Source organism: Calliphora vicina, chromosome 5, assembly GCF_958450345.1.
Source record: "Calliphora vicina chromosome 5, idCalVici1.1, whole genome shotgun sequence".
NCBI lineage: Eukaryota > Metazoa > Arthropoda > Insecta > Diptera > Calliphoridae > Calliphora > Calliphora vicina.
Window position 1 is genome coordinate 67729178 of NC_088784.1, and position 15992 is coordinate 67745169.

Sequence of the window (15992 nt, forward strand, 5' to 3'; positions counted from 1 at the left end):
AAATGGTCGGAGCACACCATTGGCTGTTTTGGCAAATCTTCTTCGCAAGCTTTACATATATCCATAAACTGTTGTTGGGTAAATATTTTTTATATTTTTTTTAATAATTTTCAAATTAATGAAAATTATGTATTCCCAAAGGGAAAATTTGAAATTGATATGGCATTACTATTTTAACGAAAACGTCAAAATCCTTAAGCATGTCAGACGTAGAATTTTAAAAAATAAAGAGAGAATGAAACTACCTTCTATTTTTCTACTATGATTCTATGTATAAATTTCAAAATAATCAAAAAAACCTTCTCCTGTAAAATTTGTGTTTTGTCGCATACGATAATTTGGCGCTAAGGGCTCGATATGTATGTGCGAATTGCTACCTCATCCGCCCTATTCACCGGATTTAGCCTTGTTCCAAACCTGAAGAAATATATCGGCGGAAAGAGAGTTGACTCCAACGATGAAATCATCTCACAAACAAATACCAATTTGGAAGACCTCGGCAAATCTTATTTTTTGGAATGGATAACAAAATATGCAAAACGTTGGACAAAGTGTATAGAGCTCAAAGGAGACTATGTTGAAAAATAATATGATTTTATATGCATAAACTTGTGTTTCATTTAAAAAGTCACGGACTTATTGAACTTCGTAATTCTGAGTCAGTTACGTTCCATGTATTGTGTGTCTTTAGATCAGGGAAGCGCAAAAAGTGAAATTGTAGTTTGTGTGCATGTATGGGTTAAAAATAAAAAAATTCGCAACAGCATCAAGCAACAGAATGAAATATTTGTATTTTTACGCTCTATTGTTTGCAACTAAATGAGTTATTTGTATTTTGTACGCTCTTGTTGTGTGTTTTGTTTACTTTCGGGTTGTGTACGTGTAAATTCACGAAAATGTTCGTAATCTCACACACAGAAAACAAATTGGTTGGAATACGGTTACTACTACGAAAATTTTATAAAAGTAACCAAAATATTATTATCATTACTAAAAATTCATAAATTCAACAGATTTTACGTAATTATAGCTGTAAAAACATAGCTATAACGGAATTGTGGTTACTACAATAGAAACATTAGTTACAGTAATCAATTTGTATTTGGTTAAAATAAATTCAACGAAATCGGCAGACACAACCTAATTTAATTCAAATAAGTAGAACTTTAACTATATTTTCAGTTATAGTAATAAATTAATTCAAGTATTCTATATTCCCAACCGACAAAATAGTACGTAAACCCAAAAATTAAATTTTGTTTGACTTTTTTGAATAAATAAATATTAATTAAAATAAAAGTTATTTACATCGGAAGTTGTTTACATAAAAAATTTAAATAAATTAGAAAATAAATTAATGTGAATTTACTCAAGAAAGCGGTAGGATTTCTTTAGAATAATCAATACATCATTGCTTCATTGTGTATTTCAACAGATATATATCTTGTAAACAGAATGGAAAATGGTCAACAAATATACTGCTTATATCAAGAAATATGGGCCAGTGTGAATTTTTATTAAACACCTTCTTAAAATTCTTGACAACCTCTTGGTGGCATTTCTGATATTATTCGGTATATTGGTCGTTCTTGTAGTTGCAATGGAGTGGAAAGATTACAGAATTATATGGCCTTTGTAGTAGATTGGTGACAAAAGATGATAGGAATCTTAATGACTCATAGTAAATGAAGTGACTTACTCCCTGATGAAGAATGTACGGAATAAAGGTAAATTGTAAGATATTCCTTGTAAATCATTGATTAAACTGTTTTGGAAATTCTCCTCAGCAATTCTACAAATGTTGAACCACGTGAGAAAATCTACTTAGTTAAGTGGTTACATATGCAAATGTACCCAAGCAAGCAATGCTGCCTTCAGAAACATCGCGCTTCATTTTCATCTGTGTTATAAAAGGATAACGATTATATTGTTAAGAGAAATGTGCATTTATGTACTTATTGTATTTCATTGTTTCATTTGTCTAGATCAAGAAGCTATAGTCATGCTGTAATTCTAATACCTTCTTGAAATATAACCATAACCTTCTTTCTGATGATTTCCGTTATTTATCGTAAAATTGGCTATTTGTTTACCGATACCTGTTGGCTATACATTACCTTACAAGATTATAAGTTCATTGTAGAAGGTCGTTTTGCTGACTATCGATTCTGGAAAGTTTTTCATTGTAAATAGTTTGACTTAGTTCCTGGTCATGAAGGTCCGAAATGAAGGTAAACTAATTTATGACTTATAGTATTTTCTTTAAAAAATAGTCATTGTCTTTATTATACTCGCTAGGAACACCACGTGAATATTATAATTTTGCGATCGATATGTAACCTATGTATCGAGTCAACTAAGTTATGAGTTTGTTGTGTGCCGATGTATAAAGCTGCCATAAAATACCTGTTTGGCTGACAAATTTTTCAATTCTGCTAAAAGCGGCTTTTTTAGTTATCTAAATGATCTTTACGTGTTCATATGTTTAGAAATGTACATTTATTTATAATTTTTTCACCTACTAAATGTTAATAAAACATGCATAATAAAAAAAAATAATATTTTTTTAATTGAACTAGCCTAATAAAAGTATATTAAATTAGTATATATTCCAACCGAAAAATTTTTTTTAGCAGTTGTGACTATCAATATATTCAGCAACTACAACTGAACCATGCAATAGTACATGCAACCGACAAAATTCGATTGGTGACAAATTCGGTTGTGACAACGAATCTGTTTTCTCTGTGCAACAATATGAACGCCTACCAATGCTTTAGATCAAACGAAACTTGATATGCGATTTGTTCAAGCCTTTAACACACGACGGATAGCTTGTGGGATGCTAGTTATAAAAATGAAGTTGGGGTTATAAATGAATTTTGTAGATTTTTGGGAAAACATTTGGCAGAAGAAGGAATCCAACAGACCTGCGCTGATGATAGGATCTATAACTTAAACATAATTTGTCGTCCAACTGTGGTGGGACGTAAATAAAAATTAATATTTAGATTCTTTCGACATCGTGGAACAGGCAGCTAAGATTTGAACAAATTACACTATGCAACAAATGAAGACTTTTGGAAAAACACAAGATCATGACAGTATAGGTTCGACTCTACTACCAAAGGGTTGTAAAACCCTATACTCAGTTTGTCTATTTTGATGACCGATTTTTTTTATGGGCCCCCAAAATTTTTTTCCAAAAAATAGCTTTTGTTGAAAAAATATAGGAAGAAAAATTTTTTTTTTTTTACTTTTTTTAGAATAACTTCCAAGGACTCCTAATTTTTCACTAACAATATTTAGTTGTAGCTACGGTAAATCTGAATAACTCTTGTGAACATATCAATGTAATCTGAACACATCTAGGCAGTCTAAATAGCTGTCGAAAATCACTTTGTAGCTTAAAAATTTTAGTTTTTTACTATTTTTTTTACTATAAAACAAACATTTTTTGTTAAAAATGTAAACGTAAAAACGTTCTGTATGTATATAAACAACATATAGGGCTATACAAATATGAAGAGTTTTTGAGGATCGGTGGTTTGCGTTTTTAGAATTTTTTACTCAAACCTAAAATTTTGTTTCAAAATTGGCCAAGTTTGGATAGGGATGCTTAAGTTAGTCAAATTTTACTTTACACGTTTTTGCCTTAAGTTCTACTTCCAGATCATAAAAAAATAGTTGTTAAACTTTACCGTAGCTACAAATTTGCTAAACATTGTTAGTGAAAAATTAGGAGACCCTGGAAGTTATTCTAAAAAAAGTAAAAAAAAATAAAATTTTCTTCCTATAAAAAAGCACGAAAAAGCTATTTTTTGGAAAAAAAAAATGTTAACAAAATTTATTTGGCAGACTCTTAGCTATATTATTGCCATATAAAGTTAAGCCGTATCACAAAGTCTGAATTGGCTGTTAACCAAAAACTGATGACACCTTTTTCAGAGGTCCCACTGATTTTCAGAAATTTTAGGGGCCCATAAAAAATCGGTCATCAAAATGGACAAACTGAGTATAGGGTTTTACTACCCTTTGGTAGTAGAGTCGAACCTATATAGTCATGATCGTGTGATTTTTTGCACTGTTGCACAGTGCTATTATTAACATTATTTTGTGAAGATACAATAAATAAAAAATGAAAAAAAAAATTGGCAGGATCAAATATTTGTCCGTAGAAATACTGGTTGTGTCTGAAATATTTTAGTTGGGGTGAAAAAACTTCCGTTATTTAAATAACAACTCATCTGTGTCAGGGCTAATCCAATTATGCTATTGGAAACAAATCAAAACGAATCTGTTTTATCTATGCAGAAATAACTGTAACTTTAAATATAAAACTTTAAAAATTTCCCGGGAACCCTATACTTAACTCAAGTATTCCCGGTCAAGCGTTTACAAATTTTGCATGGTGCGCTACTTTGATACCCAACAGTGCCGTTCCTGAGGGGTCTATTAATCTCGAATACTGCTCTACTAAGCCCACGTGAACTTTTTTGGTAATCGATGCAGAAGGTTAGCCATTGCAGATTTATTTTCAAAATATTTAGATTTTGCAACACAGTGCAATAGAAAATTTTATCTTGAGACCAAGAGTAGTTTCCAATAGATTCAGGCGGGTATCAGGAGTTGAAGCTACAACCACACGAATGATATACTAGCTAGGCTACCTACTAGGACACCTTATTAAGATTATAGTTTTCCTCCATTATACTCTATCAATTTTTGTTGGGTTCTTGTCCCTATTGCTAACTTAATATGTAACATTACTGAAAATTATAATGCGTATACGACCAGTTGTACCAGCCATGACAAAGGTTTTGTTTTGTGTTGTCGTTTTATCAATAGTTTTTAATGGAAATGTAGTCCAATAATTATATTTGTCAAAAATGGTTGCTGCGGTATTGTGTGTGTGTGTTTTTTTTCGCAAACCAAATGAGAGAAAAAAGCTACGAAAACCTCAAAATAAGCTGTAACTGTTTATGGTTTTTAAAGGATGGTGGGTGGAGCTGTGGTTCGGTATTGTGTGGGTGGGTGGCTTTGTTGGATAACAGGGACACGAACATTAGAGATATCAACAATTTAAAATTTAAATTTAATGTGTGACTTAACGCCAGTAAATGCGTGAGTGATGTTTTGAGGGGGGTGTAAATAAAAACACATTGCAGTTGGCAAATAGAATTAATATAGAAGAGAGAGCGACACAGAGAGTGAGGGAGAGGTAGGGTGTAATTGTGTGCTTGATTGTGCATGCTGAGTTGGAAAAGAAAACAAAGCCAGTTTAAGTGTAAAAACTTTCCATGGCGATGTATGTCGTTTTTTTTGTTTGTTTGTTTAAGGACAATTATTCTTCTAGTGTTATTTTTGTTTTTTAAACAAGTCCTTTAAATGGAATGTATGTGTGTATGTGTGTGTTGGTTTATTTTTACTTTTCCAACAAATTTCATTCTTATCTTATGTGCTGTTTTTCTATAGCGAACGAGTACTTTGAGTGGAAATTTAACATGTGTTTTGTTATTGTAACAAAAACAAAATACATGTAAACCTTCCACTCAAATCGCTCATTCGCTATAGAAAAACAGCACATTAAGCTCATTTCAGTTTTTCATATAAAATATTTTACTTGAAAACTGGGCTGCTAATTTAATTTGAATTTGCTGTTGAAGCAAAATTTCGTAAAAAAAAACTGAAATCTTGTCTATTAGTAAAATGAAATGATAATCACATTAAAAATACTCGTAATAATCATTAAAATAAGTATGAAATTAATGCTTAATAGCACTACTAAGGAGTGGGATAAAAAAAACCTTAATATATGTATACAGTTTTGATTTATTTTTATTTGATTGAAATTATTATTACAACTTACAAAAAATATTATTTTTATAGTTCTAATCAACAGTCATGAAATTGTGAACCTTTTTCCGGAAACCCCTTCCATTAAGGTTTTTATAGAGCTTTCTGTCACTTTGTTAAAATACGTTTAATATCTACCACACTTTTGGAAACCTTTTTTGTGCTCTTCAATTTTGTTTTAACAAGAGCCCAATATCTCTCCACTGGCCTTAGCTCCAGGAACTTTTTAGGATTTGCATCTCTTGGTACATCTACCACATTATTGTTCTTGTACCACTCAGGACCCTGCTTACCATTGTGACAGGATGCCAAATGAGTCCAAAAATAAGTGGACACATTAGAAGAAGTCTTATGAATGAAGCATCCTTTTTTGTAAAAATTCTTTGATGTAAATTTCGGTATTTATAGAGCCCTTTGTAACAAATGTTTGGCTTCATTTGCCGCAACTGAATATTGCTTGCCATACTTTTTGGGAAAATTTTCTACTTTTGGGTCCTAAATTTTCTACAAAATTCCCAGAGCATCATAAAAATATTGACCCGGAAGCTGCTACAAATTTGCCAGAACATACGTTTCGTCATCCATTATGCAGCAGGTATATTTTTTTTTATAAAATTTTACTTCAATTTCCATCTCTGTATGTTTTTAAACCTGCATTGGCTTTAACTTTTCGTACCAAATAGTCCGAGAACTGAGCTAATCGTACTGCTTTCCGAATGTGTTGGGAGCTCTTTTGAAAATGCTTTCTATTTATGGGCTTTAGAAACATCCTGTGGAACATTCCTTCTATCTGAACAAGGTAACCCGATACTGTTTAATAACATTGAAATCAGTTTGATGGCACACAGTGGTTTAAAAACTTTTTTTTGGGAAATAATTCGGTATCTTGGGAACTATTGGACATATTGTTACGAAATTTTACATGGTTTGAGCTGAGGTGTTTTCGAGTTGATTTACGTTTGTCCATATTTGCAACTTAACCCCATATGTTTCTTAAATACATACTAAGTATTTTTACTATCACACGGTAAATAACTTCACAGTGGGCACTTTTCTAAAAAAAACTCAGTTTTTGGAACACATTTTCCCCGTTTTAGGAATTTCAGTATTTGAAAATAAAAAAATTCAAAAATTGTAATGCCGTTGATTTAAGGACATTTAAGTCTATATTGGTTCCAAATTTTGTCATGACTTCAGCTCATTCGGATCATAAATGGATTTTTGGCGATTTTTTGAAAAACTTTGAGGGAATACGTACTGGCCCCCATTAGCGCAAGGAAGCTGAACAAACGTAAATCAATTCGGAAATACTTCAGCTCAAACCATGTGAAATTTCGTAACAATATCTCCAATAGTTCCCAAGATACCGAATTATTTCCAAAAAAAAGCTTTTAAACCACTGTGCGGCAGTTCTTTGATTGTTTGGCCAACTTTTTGTAGGACCGCACTGTTTTCTGTCACTCATTTTAATCAGATTAACAACAAATGAACATAATTGACATTAAACATAATAACTGAGATAATTTTCAAAGGAAACTTGATCAAAATATAAAATCAAATAATTCTTGGGTTAAAAGTTTTTAGGAAAAACTTGTTTTAAGGTTTTTTTGATCTCACTTCTTACTAGGACATAATTTAAAATGTTTTTATATTCTTCACTATTTGCGGTAAGCATATATCAGTTTGTTATTTCCACATTTCTCATTTGCCACCTCTGTTGAAATCAACTTCCCGATTCCACCAAACGACTTACATACATGATTCATACATCAATATATCCGCTGTAGTTCTTATTTTGATTGAGAGAATACTCATACAAATGGCTGGGATATAAGCAAAAAAATAGAGATTTTCTTTCAACAATTTTTATTACATGATGGACCACTTGTGAGCAGATCAACTACAAGAATGTACCTAAGCTCTCAATAAACAACTTTCTAGGACATATGAACTTCCTAGGAACGATTCTTAACACCGTTTAGATAGGTCAATATAAGTTAGTAAGAAAAAACTGAAGGAATTAAGTGTTTTGGGCTATAAACTATTAAATTATTATAAACTAAAGCATACTTTTAGGCAGCTTTAAAAAATTAATTTCTAGATTTATTTCGAATTTTTTAAAGTTTTTTGCGATTTTGATCTTGAAGATGAAGTTTGTTTGATTTCATATCTTCACAATATTTGTTCTTTATGACAAGGGCTACAACTTTGCCTCAGAGAGTAAATCAAAATTCCAAACTGTTTGCAAGATATGAGCCTGAGAAAATTATCACTTTTTTAAAAAAATTACACCGATCTTTTGGGGCCCATAAAAAAGTGCATGACTTTGGGCATAGGTTTTATCACGTAGTGGTGTCCGTATATGGTTATATTTGTTATCATTGAATCATGTAACTAGTGTTTTTTTTGCAGTTTTGTATTGTAACTCATTTATTAATTTCTGTAAATTGATAGCTGTCAGTTTTCTCTTCAATTATCTCCAAATTTTAATTAGCAATTTCACTCAAAAAAAAAAAAAAACAATGGCAAGTAGAAAAATGTCACTAAAAAGGCAAATAAATGCAATAATAGTATAAATCGATACTTATGTGCTGTTTTTCTATAGCGAACGAGTACTTTGAGTGGACGTTTTACATGTATTTTGTTTTTGTTACAATAACAAAACACATGTTAAATTTCCACTCAAAGTATTCGTTCGCTATAGAAAAATAGCACATTAGCCTTTTAGGTTTTGCTTTCCTTTGTTTCCTGTAAATTATAATCAATAGCATAGATAATTGCTAGTTGTTGACTTACCGTAATTTAAGAAGAAAATCCTTTGCTGCAATGAATTAATTTCATGCAAATTTGAAGTGTATCTGCAATTAAAGAGAAACAAATAAGAGCATGAATTACATTTTTTTGATATATAAAATTGCAGTTTTTAGGAAACAAACAAACAAACAAAACTTTTTAGCATCAAAGCAAGATTAATGCTTAGACATACATATTAGGAAGGCCCCAATTGTGGACTTTTTTCATCATGTAAAAATCAAAAGCTGAACATTTAAGTAACATCGGATAACGTTTAGATCAGACCCAACAAATCAAATCTATATAGAAATAACTTGTAACAAGCTCACCAAAAGTGTTGTGATTACTATTGTAAAAGTCTTATTAAAAATTATTTAATAATGAAAACTGAACCCTTGCGTTAATATTACTGTCTGTAGTATATAATAAGCTTACATTCGTAATATTTTTGTAAGCTTGGGAATATAACCAAATAATATTTGTACTCGTTTTTCATTTGTACTTAATTATACCCTACACCACCATAGTGGGGAGGGTATTATGCGTTTGTGCAGATGTTTGTAACGCCCAAAAATATTAGTCTAACACCCACCTTAGAGTATACCGATCGACTTATAATCACTTTCTGAGTCGATTAAACGATGTCCGTCCGTCCGTCTGGCTGGTTGGCTGGCTGTCCATGTAAACCTTGTGCGCAGAGTACAGGTCGCAATTTTGAAGGTACATATTTCGATCAAATTTGGTACATATTATTTTTTCGGATCAAGGACCAAGCCTATTGAAACTGGCTGAAATCGGTCCATTATTTCACCTAGCCCCCATACAAATGTCCTTCCGAAATTTGACTTTATCCGTCATAAATGTGTAATTTATAAATGTATCTACACAAATTTCGCTCCAAATAAGTTTTATATATACAAAATTTATGTCACCAAATTTTGTTACGATTGGTCCATAATTAGTTATAGCTCCCATATAGACCGGCTTCCGAAAATCACTTTAACGTGCATAAATCGCTTAAAAATGTTGGTATACTCACAAAATTCATTGTAGTAAACTTTCATATAGACATAAATCACACGACCTAATTTCATGGTGATCGGTCCATAATTGGTCATAGCCCCTTTATAAGGCCCACTTCCGAAAATCACTCAAAAATATAAATTATTGAAATTTTAAAAGAGTAAATTATTTGTTAAGTTTTATTATTTCAATAATTACTTTTTTAAAAGTTTTAAACTTTTTAAAACACTTCACTCTTTGAACAAAACACTAAGGGCCATTATTACAACTTGCCTTTATAGTTAAAGTTAACTTTAAGGGTACCTTTTTCTATTGCTTAAAGTTACCTTTAACTATAAAGGCAAGTTGTAATAATGGCCCTAAGACTAAAAACTTCAACAAATAATACGAAATGCACGCACGCGTCATATAACGGGACATCATTCTCAACAACACTTAAGCTACGTACACACGGTTGTCAGATTTTACAATGTTGTCAGATCTGGCAATGTGCTCGCAATGTACTGACAATGAAATATTATTACCAAAAGGTAAATTGTCAGTTTAGACGATTGTAAGAAAACCTTACAATTTCATTGTCAGACAATTGTCAAACAATAAATTTATATGCCAACAAAAATTGTCAGTTCACACGGTTGTCAGATTGTTGTATGGCAAAGGTAACCAGATCTCTTGTTAGACATTGTCAGAAGAAAATTCAAATCTTTTTACAAACAATTTTAATTGTCATCTGTGGGTATTTATTAAAAAGTCGGAAATTTAAAGTATTATTATGGAACAGAAAAAAGCCATTGCATGACGGATGAAGGCAAAATAGCGAAAAATCGTCGCAAAGTTTGGGTAAAGGATTGGGTACTTCGCCATCAGCAGGAAGGATTTTACGCTACATTGCTCATCCACTTACGAACTGACGAGCCGGAGTTGTATCATAATTTATTGCGAATGGTCTCCGAACAATTTGATCAATTTTGGCGATTTTTTTTAAATGTGTGATTTTAAGGGTCCTCGCACTGATCCCCATTCCGAACACCTCAGCCGACTAAATAATACAGCACAACATAGAAGTGTGGACTTGATCATACTATTTCAACAAACAATCTTTGTTTTAGCGTCAAAAAATAGTAAAAACGAATGTGCTATTTAGAGGGACTAGACACGTTCATAATGCATCGATATGTTCACAAGAGTTATTCAGATATCACCAAGACTGAATTAGCTTTTGGCCAAAAATTGATGACACCATTTTTTGAGAGCCCACTGATTTTCAAAATCTTTGGGGGCCCATAAAAATAAAAATTGGTCACCAAAATGGACAAGGGGTCATGATCGTGTGTTTTTTGCACTGACAATGATGCCATTGTCAGATGCATAAACTTCGCACATATGACAATAAAAAGTTTCTGACAATGATCTTACAATGATCTAGCAATGGCAACGTAAGATGTTTACACGATTGTCAGATGTCTGATAATATTATTGTCCTACAATTTACTGACAATACTTTTTCTGACAACGTTGTAAGACAAAAATTGTAAGTTTACACGGTTGTTAGACATTTTCTGAAAATTTTTCTGACAATATTGTAAGATCTGACAACCGTGTGTACGTAGCTTTACAAAACTATTGCGTACATAAGCCATTTGCAATCATATTTGTTAAATTGTTAACTTTTTTTCTCTTGTTAAAAGCTTGTTCTACAATTTAGTTACATTTTGCTTATGAAATGATCTGTTGGGGAGTTAACCAAACTCACATAACAATACTCTTGCTTCGTATTCTAGGGTAACGAACCAAATTTCTTATGAAAATATCCGTTAATGTTTTTATTAAATAGCAAACATATTTGTGCACAATTGTTTGGGTCAGTGCAAAGACAACGAAATGTGTGTGCAGTTTTTATACGGCTGAGTAAAAAACACAATGTGGCATGGGCAGTGTTGCCGATCTGTCTGTCTGTTGAAATCAATTTTCTGAAGACCCCAGATATCTTCGAGATCCAAATCTTCAATAATTCTGTCAGACATGCTTTCGAGAAAAAAAAAAATTTAAATTTAAAAAATTAAAAAAAAAAATTTAGAATAACATGTATAAGACACTAATACAAAGGCAGTGTCCACAGGCTTTTTGCTGGATACCTCTGGTTTAGAGGTTACACATTTCATCTGAAGTTTCGAATTTTCCGCATTTGGTTTTTAGATGAGAGAATAATTTTAGATCTTGGAAGCAGCAAATTCCAAAAAATTTAAAATAAGAGCCACCTTATTGTATATACATTCCTATATACATGCATACATATTTATATATTTTTTTAAGGAAAATTTCATTTCAAAAACATTTGTTCCAGTAAATGTCAGTCATAATGCATAACGAATCTAAATTGGGCAAAGGAAATTTACTTTGAACTTAAAATGAAATGTAATTGAAGTCATATATTTCCTTAGAAAAAAATTCATTAAATTCTTTTAGTTTTTGCAACAGGTGAATTTGAGTGTTTCCATAAACTACAAAACAAGTTTTCAACATTCCTTGAATAATATTTTCAGCATTGAATTTTCACATAAACATTAAAACACAAAAATCTATAAATAACAACTCAAGATGTTATTCGAAAAATATCGAAATATTGGATAATAAAGTATATTTAAAAACTGACCTAGAGCTTGGCTAAATTATTTATTACAGTATATAAAAGGTCAAATAACAACAAATAATTACACTGTCCAACAAATTGAGACTTCTTGATTGGAACAGAATAACGACCATATAGATCTGAAAGTGCATGTTGAGTAGATCATTTTTGTAGAATAAACTTATAGTCCAGCTGGTCTGAATTTTTTTTTAGGGTGGATCAAATTTTTAATTTTTTGATCGAAGGTAGCATTATACTGACTGAAAAATATGTTGTAAGTGTGTGGAATTTTATGGGGATCATTTTTGTGGAAGTTCTTAACCCCCTATCTCCTCTCTTTGACCCCTTTTTTGAGAAAATCAAAAAAAATCCTTTCAAAAAGGACATTTAAGGATTAAAATATTCTACGAAATTTTTTGCCGTAAAATTTCATTGGGGGTCACCAAAGACACAAAAGTTGTAAATAGAGCCCTTTACGCTTAATTAGCAAAATTACACGCCATCTCTGGTCTTACATTTTTTACAAAAAAATCGCAAAAAATCCAAATATGATTCGAATGAGCTGAAATTTAAAATATAAATAGTTCTTAAGGAATTCTACAAAAAACCTACATACTTATGTAAGTTATCTGTTTTAGTTCAAGTGATATTTAGGCTTATTTATTTTTTTTTTTAATTCAGCTCGTTCTTTATTGATATTTTAGATATGCTGGGCCTATGGAGTGTCGAAATTTTTTTTTAAAATATCAGCTATTTTTGCTATATAATTTTGAAGGGTCGCTATTCTGTTCCAATCAAAAAGTCTCAATTTGTTGGACAATGTTATTAATCTTATTACATTTTTAGTTATTTATTTTGTTAAGCAACACACATTTTTTAACTGTAGAGAGTCTACCGCGTGGTATGAGTGATGTAAATATCAATCATACGTAGTGTAGTTTTATTATGCACTTTAGCCATGTAGGATTGAGATTTTTAAATAATGGCACTAAAATCTAGCGTAAAATGTTAAATGCAATTGAAACAGTGTTCAACAGTGTTTCCACGAAAAGAAAATATGTGTTGATTCTGTATTTGGAAGTAATTTTGAGAGTTTGAAAAATTTCTGATGAAATTGATTTGGATTGTCAAACGAAAAGAAATTTAAATCAGTTTCGATTGATTACACAGAGGAACAAAATTGACATTTTGGTTTGGTGCCGCGGAAAATGTTTTTGATAAAACATGTATGGTACATTTCATAGTCAAAACTATCTTTAGTTTTTTTTGAGCAGCTCTTGTTTTTAAGATATCGCGGTTTTAATTTTTTTTGGTTATTCTGTATTTTTTCTCTTTTTGTTTGATTATTTCATAAATGGAGACTAAAATTAAAAATTCATTTTTGTACTGGTATTCTACACAAAATTATCTTTTCTTTGATATCAATTTTGTTTATCTAAATTTTAGGATATATTGGTGATATCACAAGGATGTTGAAAATTAACTTTTTTCAGTTTCATCCTTATAAGTTTGACCTATGGTAAAAGGGTTCAAATTTTTTTCACTATATACAATAAAATCATATCAATAAACTAATTTATATAAAAATATTGAAAATTCGCTGAAAATATACCAAACTATTTGGCAAATAACTCAAAGTTTTACAATATTTTGCATATGTTTTTCGTATTAAAAAATTATACAAATGTTCGTAACTTGAATGTTTTACACCTGCAAGAATATACATAAACTAAAGATTTAATCAAAAATGTTTTTTTTGCTAAACATAATCTCTTGTTATATTATTTCATTATGGCTAGTAATATGAGATGCTGCGTTAAATATCTTACATTTGTGGCGAATATATATTAAAAGATCAGCGAAAATCAATTACATACACTGTTCTCCAATTGTATTTTGCATTCGCAACTTAGACATTCAAATTAGGTATTCAAATTCGCAACTTAGACAATTCCTGAATATATAATGTAGAAATAAATCTATATGTTTTTAAAAATTAATTTTTTTCTATAAAATACTAGTCTTTTTAATAAAAATTTTAAGATATTTTCACCAAAAACGCTGTAAATCACGTAAATAAAAAATTCGCAATATTTTAAAAACGTCAAATGAAGTATTTATATTGCTGTAGTTAGATTTAAATGTGTATTAAGAAATAAGACAAATGGCTACCTAAATATTTATTTATAAAAAAAATAGTCTTTTAGGATGTAAAATTTCGGGATATTATCTAAATATTTCATTAAATTTTTAACTAATTTTTCATTTTAATTAAAAACTATGTTCGCTATAATGCCTTGAATGTTCAGTGCTAAATTTTTATTTAAAATTTTCATAATGCACAATTTTATTAAGGATAAAGCAAAAAAAGTCAAATTTCAACTTTCCTGAAAGATCAGACAAATATGCCAACACATCCATTATAATTATTATAGTCAAAAGAAGCATATGTTTACGTAGACCAGCCTCATGCTAAAACAATTTCACATTCTTAGCTGCATTACCCAAAATTTTTAAGAAAAACACCAAAAAATAGGATATTCAATGAAAATATAAAAACCGCGATATTTCGAAAACGCGAGCTGACTGGAAAAAAACAAGTATAACATAGTAATGAGGGTTCATCAGCTTGTACAAAACGTAGTTCAAATCTCGGTCACCTAAATCTCTGTTCCGCAGTGTTATTAAGCCTAATGCGAAACTTTTCAAATGTATTATTAATTGCAATACAAAATACAGTTATTTTTTAATTCTAGAACATGTTTCAGCAGCATCCACTTTACATTGCATTAATCTTGTTACTTCATGTTGAAACAGTTTTTTTAAAGGGTTAGTTTTTGTGTTTCATTAATGACACTATTATACAAAATGACATTATTGAGAAGGGCTCCAAGTCCTAAACCTGTTTTACATAATATTTTCACATTACATTTTTACGAAAAAACTTTTTTTTAACAGATTCTCCTCATGAACGTTTAACTGTATGTTTTAAAAACTGTTTATGACCAAAAGCGGTAGCCATCTTGCAGAAATCTCATACCCAAGTGATCATTTAAAATTTAAACCACTGACCCATGTCAGATGCCTATGGCTTTCACAATCTCTCTCAATTTTAATATCCAATAGTGTAACAACGAACCACTTTTTTACCATTCAAATTGATGGTGCAGAGTTCCCATAGTATTGATCAAGGATAGCCTTGGTTTGAGTTATGGGTTTTTTCCGCTGAATGAGCACACGATATTCAAATTTTTCCATTTTATCCTTAAGTCACGCAGTTGTCTGCTACCAATGGCTGTCAAACATGAACTAAATGATGCAGCTTAAATGTGGCGAAAAGGAGTATGATTATTTCAGAAAGAAACAATTCTTCAAAGAAAAATAAAAGCACAAAAGAGACTTGAAAAAAGAAAAAGTCAGATTCCTCTTCTATGATGTTTCCAATTCTACCTATTTCAGATTCAGAATATGAATCACCAGAAGAGATGTATAAGCCATCAATATCTCTAAACAGAACTGTATCCCAAACAGACGTGCAGACTGAAACAGTTGCAAAGAAATCTTTATTTTCCAAACATGGCACTAGTGCATTAGATCGCAATAAGGTTTCATAAGGGAAACCTTATGATTTATAGCCCCTATTGCAGGGGACATGATCCTTGTTCATTGCTATTATCACGAAGCACTATTC

At 30.9% G+C, this 15992-nt stretch overlaps 1 protein-coding gene across 1 annotated transcript in view; it reads right to left on the reverse strand.

Moving 5' to 3' along the window:
* The window catches only part of LOC135962230 (mucin-2), a 355113-nt gene that overhangs the window by 162136 nt on the left and 176985 nt on the right, over positions 1-15992 (reverse strand). Inside the window, exon 2 of the mRNA XM_065514045.1 lies at positions 8653-8714. The gene's annotated coding sequence lies outside the window, so the exon portion shown is untranslated. The remainder of the gene's footprint in view (positions 1-8652; positions 8715-15992) is intronic.